Source organism: Trachypithecus francoisi, unplaced genomic scaffold, assembly GCF_009764315.1.
Source record: "Trachypithecus francoisi isolate TF-2019V2 unplaced genomic scaffold, Tfra_2.0 Lachesis_group1, whole genome shotgun sequence".
In the NCBI taxonomy this organism is placed as follows: domain Eukaryota; kingdom Metazoa; phylum Chordata; class Mammalia; order Primates; family Cercopithecidae; genus Trachypithecus; species Trachypithecus francoisi.
In genome coordinates, this window is record NW_022681454.1 from 36927038 (window position 1) to 36934853 (window position 7816).

At 37.6% G+C, this 7816-nt stretch overlaps 1 long non-coding RNA gene across 1 annotated transcript; it reads left to right on the top strand.

Annotated features, from left to right (window-relative positions):
- Positions 1 to 1323: 1323 nt before the first annotated feature.
- Positions 1324 to 6900, top strand: LOC117086329. Its single transcript, XR_004438288.1, has 3 exons — positions 1324 to 1334; positions 5690 to 5691; positions 6694 to 6900. It is a non-coding gene; the product is annotated as an uncharacterized LOC117086329 (long non-coding RNA).
- Positions 6901 to 7816: the final 916 nt, after the last annotated feature.

The following is a 7816-nucleotide window of genomic DNA, read 5'->3' on the forward strand; positions in this document are numbered from 1 at the left end:
TTTACTTCCAGGCACTGGGGTACTGGAAAATGTTTTGAAACTGACTTTCCAGCAATAAAAGTCCTGCTCTGTAGCATTTGCCAATTTCTATAATGTTGACACTCCCCCCATTGCCAGTTTTAAGGATGACTGTCTTTAACAATGAGATTACAAAAATCCTGCATAATTAACAATCAGTGACTGATTGTTAAAGACAGCCATCCTTAAAATCAAATCAAAAAGGGCAATAAATTAAACTTTATCAGTCAAATCCCTGAACATATCTTGAATGCTTGCATGAAAGATTCAGTCAAATCACTGGTGAAGTTTAATTTATTGCCCTTTCTGAAAGGCATTTGTATTTACAAAGCCAATGCTATTCAAAGTATGGTCCCACTGGGAGCATCCCATTACCTGAAAGCTGATTGGAAATGTAACTTCTTGGGCCCCACTCTAAACTTACTGAATCAAAATCTCTGGCAGTGGGGCTCAGAACTCTCTATTCAAAGAGTATCCAAGTTATTCTCGTGCATGCTACAGTTTGAGCTCTGTACTGAAGGATTTCACAATATCTAAACATATAGTTGGTATCTGTATTAGCTGCGAGGACTACCATAACAAAGTTGTTAGGGGTACCGTAAGAAAGTGCCCAGACTGGGTGGCTTAAAAAACAGAAATGTATTGCCTCGCAGTTCTGGAGGCTAGAATTCCATGAGCAAGGTGTCAGTAGGGTTCCTTTCATTCTGAGATCTTTCCTTGGCTTATAAGTGGCCCTCTTCTCCCTTTGTCTGAGCGTGGTCTTTCCTCTGTGTGTGTCTGTATCCTAATGTCCTCTTCTTATAAGGACAACAGTCATTTTGGACTAGGGCCCATCCAAATGACCTCATTTAACCTTAACTACCTCTTTAAAGATTCTAGCTCCAGTCACATTCTTAAGTACTAGGGGTTGGGACTTCAGCATTTGAATTTTGGAGGAACACAATTTAGCTTATAACAGTATCTAGTAAATATTTGTTATATAAATTAATAAACACAAGATGGGAAAGAAAAACAGAACCGATTTGTTGAAAGGCAAGTACCTACCCACCAATTACTTCTGGATATGGAATTTATCTAGTGAGTTAGTCAGCTAGGAATAGTAGCTATCAAATTCATTCAGTAGTTATATGAAAAAATGCTCACAAATATGTGATTTTAGTGTGTATTAACTAATCTGTTTGCTATTCTTATGAAGTCTAGAGTTAAATACATTACTTGGAGATACCTGCCTGGGCAGACCTAATAGATGTTTGATGTAATCATCTCAGTGCCCATATTCAGCAGACCAGGTAAATCAGCTCCATTACAAAATGTGGGTGAAAGACAACCTCTCTCTTCTGTGTCCTTCCTTCTGCAATGTTAGATGTTATAAGCTGTTTTACAATTCATAATATTGAGTAATGGTTTACAGACCCATCTATTACCCATACACACAAATACGTAAAATAAATGTGGGAATGTAATATATTCTCTCTTTTTTGATATAATGATGTGTGCTGTTTTGGGTCACCCAATTATTAAACACTAATTTGAGGGTGTTTAATAATTCTACTTTGTCAAATTCATTGAAATGTGTCTAACATGAGCATCTGGATGCTTATCTTAAATGAAACAATACTTCAAGCTTATAAATAGTATTCTCTCAGAAATCTCACATTCTGAAACTGTTTGTGATAAAACTATATTCTTGGAGTTTTCTAGTATATTCTTAAAGATACTGCAACCTCTGCATCCCAGGTTCAAGTGATTCTCCTGCCTCAGCCTCTTGAGCAGCTGGGACTACAGGTGCATGCCACCACACCCAGATAATTTTTGTATTTTCAGTAGAGATGGGGTTTCCCTATGTTGGCCAGGTTTACCTCGAACTCCTGAGCACAAGTGATCTGCCAACCTTGGCCTCCCAAAGTGCTGGGATTACAGGCATGAGCGCCCGTGCCCAGTTGTGAACATCTCTTGAATGTTTGCATGAAACATTTTGAATCACTCTTAATCTTTCTGCCATTCATATCCGTATTTTATACATGAAGGAGGGCAAGTGTGAAAATAATAATTTATTTTTAAAAATTAAGTTACAAGTGGTAAATATTATTCTAGGATCTCAAAATTTGTCAGATGGCTTCAAAGGGAAAAATAACATATCATCATTAGCAAACTCCCAGGCAGAAGCTAACATATTGCCTTCAATTAAATGTAATGGATCACATGTTCTTTGTAACTGGATGTGACAGAGAGTTCCCATGGCCTATCAACCCAAAACTATTCAAACGCTCTGTGCAATGCAACTTGCCTTTCTGAATTTAGAGCATCAAATTTCCTCAAACAAGAAGGATAAAAGGCTTTCTGATTCTCCCTAGGAATTCCTGAAAAAGAACTGCATCATCCCAGAGGTAAAAGGGATATGGTTGTTCATGTAGCTCCATTTTCTACTTACATGGGACTTCCCTCTACACTATCGCTAACAAGCTGTCACCAGACTTTGCTTGCGCACTTCCTATGACAATGCATTTGTTTTCTTGGCAGGATCTCATTGGTCCTATTCCGCACTCTAGAACTGCACTAAGTTGCTGACTCGTGCACAAATTAAAAAGCAAATATTTGAATTCCACTTTCAGAATATTTTACATCTTCTTTTCTTCTGAATAAAAACAAATCCCCAAATATTCCTCAAATAAGTTAATTTGCTTCTTTACTCTCAATAAAGACGCATTTGTTATGCAGCCGTTTAAAAATGAGAATAAGAAAAACAAAAAATATTTCTTTCCTTGAAACTATGCTTTCTCCAGCTATTGTCTTAGTTATCTTCTTTCTTTTTTTTTTTCTTTTTTCTTTTTTTTTTTTTTTTTTTTTTTTTTGAGACGGAGTCTCGCTCTGTCGCCCAGGCTGGAGTGCAGTGGCCGGATCTCAGCTCACTGCAAGCTCTGCCTCCCGGGTTTACGCCAATCTCCTGCCTCAGCCTCCCGAATAGCTGGGACTACAGGCGCCCGCCACCTCGCCCAGCTAGTTTTTTTGTATTTTTTAGTAGAGACGGGGTTTCACCATGTTAACCAGGGTGGTCTGGATCTCCTGGCCTCGTGATCCGCCCATCTCGGCCTCCCAAAGTGCTGGGATTACAGGCTTGAGCCACCGCGCCGGCCGTCTTAGTTATCTTCTTAAATAACATCAAGTTTCTGGAAATGTGCATTGTATGCTTATTTCTACTTCCCCACTTTCCATTAACTCTGGAGATAATTGGGCTCTCATCCCTGCAACACCACTAAAACTACTATTCTCAGTTGTATCACTCCACCTTTCTAAAACTTCTAAACACTCCTGATCACGCTTTCCTTTTTAAAACCCCTTTTCTCCTGTTTCCTTGGACTCATTCTTTACTGATTCTCAGCCATCTCTCTGGTCAATCAATTACAATCTTCTTGGACTTATCTTGCTTGTTCACGCCTTGATACTTATCCAACTTTTTCTCCCCCATTTTCTTCTCAGTTCTAAGGGGACAGAAAGACTTCATGATGTCTGTGAACCCCCTTAAATTGTCTTCAAACGTTTGTATGTGTATGTGCATATTCTTAGGACTAAGAATATTTACTGAATACTCAAAGGCTTCTTGAACTATGAAATGAAGCTCTACATTGCTCCTGGGATAATCTCATCCACTCTTATGATATCAGCTACCTTCTGAATACCATCACAAGGCAGCTCTACTGATGCCTCTCAAGTGCCTCAAATACAACACAAAAGCAAATCAGTATTTTGTCACCACCATTAAATTTGTCTCCCATACAATATCTGCTATCTTTGTGAATTCCACCACTACTCATCTAGTTTTCCAAAATATCAAACAAGAACTAATCCATATCTCCCACTCTTACTCTCCATATCCAAGCAAATGAAGTCTTCTCAATTTGACCCCTTTAACATCTTTGGAATTCATCTCCTTTTCATCCTTACAACTGCCTTATTTCATGGTGACATCATTTCTCCAGTCAATTAGTTTAACAGATTTCTAATTGGTCTCCCCGTCTCAAAAATTGTTCCTCTCCAATTATTCTCTAAATTTCTGCTACATGTTTTATGCCAAAGTCAAAATCTGATCCAGACACTTAACTATTTAAAGCTCAATTCAGATCCAGACACTTAATTATTTGCTTTTTACTTTCCAAGGATTTTGAGGGTAAAATCCATACCTTTTAGGACAATATGCAATGCTCTTCATTGCTTCTGCCTGAGTGTTCAGCTCATCTCTTGCCACTCTCATATTCCTGCCTTTTGTATGCCTCCATCTGCTATCCTTACTCCCAGTACTCCCTATGGCTCTCCTCATCCCCACTCACATGGCTAACTCCTACATATTCTTCAAAACTCAACTCAGATATCACATTGTCTATTCCTTTATTCATTCATTTAACAAATATTTATTAGGTGCAATCTCTTTGCTAGACATCATGCAGGTCCTGAAGACATAGAATGAGTAACACGGACATGATCTCTGCCCTACTAGAATTTACCTTCTAGCTGGAAAAGCATTGATATCCATAACAGTAAACAAATAACTATGTAAGTGTTTTATTAAAACTACAATAAGTAATTTTAGGAGTAAGCATAAGGCATATTGAGAATATGAATATGGTCCTGATCTAGACTAGGATACAAGGAAGGTTTTCCTGTGGAAATTATATTTAAGCTGAGACTTGAAAGATTTATGGATATTTCTGGGTGAAGGAGAGAAGGGATTCAAGGTAAAGGGAACAGTATGTGCACTGCACAGAGGTCCTGAAGCAAAAACATTCATATCATATTGGAGAACCTAAAAGAGGGCGAGTGCAGCTGTGGCTCAAAGTACAAGATATAGCATGACGCCAGTTGAGCCCAGAGACATGGGAAATGGTCAGGTTATACTGAGATATTAGAATATCGTCAAGGATTTAAGTCTTATGCTAAGAACATCAAGTAGCCCCCAACAGGCTTTAAATGAGCAAGCGACATGATTTGATATGATTTTGTATCACTCTGACTTTTGTTCACAGAGTGGATGGGCTGAGTAGAAGATGAGATGCAGTGAAAGCTTTCAGGAAATTTGTGCAATACAGATGGTGCCTGACTCATGATGGTTCAACTTACTATTTTTCAGCTTTACGATAGTGTGAAAGTGATACACGTTCAGTAGAAACCATACTTCAACTATCCATACAACCATTCTGTTTTTCACTTTCAGTACAGTATTTGATAAGTTGCATGAGATATTCAAGACTTTATTATAAAGTAGGGTTAATGTTAAATGATTTTGCCCAACTGTGGGCTGGGCAATTTAAGGTAGGCTAGGCTAAGCTATGATATTCGGCAGGGTAAGTGTATTAAATGCATTTTCAACTCATCATATTTTCAACTTACAATGGGTTTATCAGGATGTAACCTCATTGCACATCAAGGAGCATCTGTAGTTCAGGCAAGGTATAATGGAGGGCTTATTGATGTTGCAGTTAGAAAGCAAAAAAGTACAAATGTCTTTTGGAAGGTAAAGCTAACAGGACTTGATGAAGGACTTATATGGCAGTTAAAAGGAAAGAATATTAAGGGTGACACCTATGTTTCTAGCTTGTACAAACCAATAGACAATTACGGCATTTATTCATATAAGGAAGACTGTAAGAGGAGCAAGTTTCAGGGACACACAGGAAAGCAGTTTCCAATATGTTAAGCTCAGTGATGATTTTAAGTGAGCAAACCTGGAGGGCAAAAATAGTAATGTCAAAGTTAAAGACATTCAATTAGGAGTCATCATACGGGGAGTAATTAAATTCATAGGTGCAATATTTTTATTATTATTATTATAAAATAATAAATAATAAAATTAGTAACAATAGCTAATAATTATCAAGATTTTACTACATGCTTATCACTTTCTTAATGCTTAGCAGTTATTAATTCATTAGATTCTCACAAAATCTTATATGATGGGTGTGACCCTTATCCCCGTTGTACAAATGAGAAATAGGAAGCTCAGAGAGACTGAGTGAATTGACTCAAGTCAACTTATATAGAGAATTAAGTGACAGAATGGCAATGGTGCTCCAAAGACCAAACTCATAAACGCTAAGCTAATTATGACATATTAAAGACGCTCAAGAAGTATTTTCTGAATGGCTGAAGTAATGTTGCTTTCAAATCACTCACCATCTTGGTTTACACACCCTCACAATCATGTAGTAGTCTCCAATCATGGTATTTGTGATCAAATTAAGCCGCTAAGTTTTTCCAGTGAATTATTGCCAAACTTGGTCTCACCCTCCTGTACTTATCTAATTATAAATTTAACCTCTAAGAACAAGTTCGTAATGAGGACTGTTCAACGTTCTTGCCTTGCTTTTGCCTGCTGCCAAATAATCAAGTTCACTTTGATTCCACATTAAAGGGGACCCAATCCATGCACCCTTTTTACTCTTTCCTGATTCTGATTCAACTACCATGGAATTCGATTAAAAAATTCACACAATGGGAAATTTAAATAGTACTTTTATTTCTGATAATACATTGCAGATGTGGCTTACTTATGAAACAACATTATTAGGATATACATTCTGATAATGAACCCCAGAATAACATAGACTTAGCTGAACCATTGTAGGCAGCATTAGACAATGAGTAGCCTCCCTGCAAAGAAGTCTGCCCCTTTAAAACTTACAGCATATACTCCACGGAATACTATGCTTCCATAAAAAGGAAGGAGATCATGTCCTTTGCAGGGACATGGATGGAGCTGGAAGCCATTATCCTCAGCAAACTAACACAGGAACAGAAAACCAAACACCACATGTTCTCACTTATAAGTGGGAGCTGAACAATGAGAATACATGGACACAAGGAGGGGAACACCACATGCTGGGACCTGTTGGAGGGGCAGGAGGATGGGGGGCATCAGGATAAATAGCTAATGTATGCTGGGCTTAATACCCAGGTGATGGGTTGATAGGTGCAGCAAACCACCATGGCACACATTTACTTATGTAACAAACCTGCACATCCCGCACATGTATCCTAGAATGTAAGATAAAACAAAATTAAATTTTAAAGAAAATAAAACACCTTACAGCATGGAGAAGGAGAGTTGAATACATCCCACTTACAGGTATCTGAGTTCCTAAAGGAAGAGGGAGGATGGAGTGATACCACTCCTACCTAGGTCCTGTCCCAAATTTAACAATCAGGAGCCTTGCTCCAGCTCCACAGAAAGAGGTAAGTAGTTAAGGAAAAAAACAAACAAACAAACAAACAAAAAATCACTAGAGTGTTACAAAAATTGATGTCCCTCTTGATAGAAGATGTGTAAATGTAAAAATGAATTATATTTATCCACAAATGTATAAACGATAATTACTCAGTCTCTCTCATAGGATTGCTGTGATAATTAAATGACAAGATGAAAGTAAAACATATTTGAGAAAGATAGGTGAGTTTACCTCTGCAAGCAAATGACTGTGCAAACTTGGGCAAGTTGCTTAACTTCTCAACTTACTCATCTATCAAATAATATTCAGCTCAGAGTGTTTATGAGGTTTATCAAAATAGCATGTGTGACATTTGATATACAATGCTTGCAATATGGGAAGCCTGGAAGAGTCATAGAGGTAGTAATGGCAGTAGTAGTTATTATTACTATAAAGAAAAAGTATTCACCATATCAAAGTAAAGCTTTCAAAGAGCATAAAAACACTAGTGAAGGCATTTTACTCCTCTGTAACTTGCTATTTACACTCAATACATAAAAACAAAGGTCTACCTCATCCTTCAACATTCCAATTGAATGGTG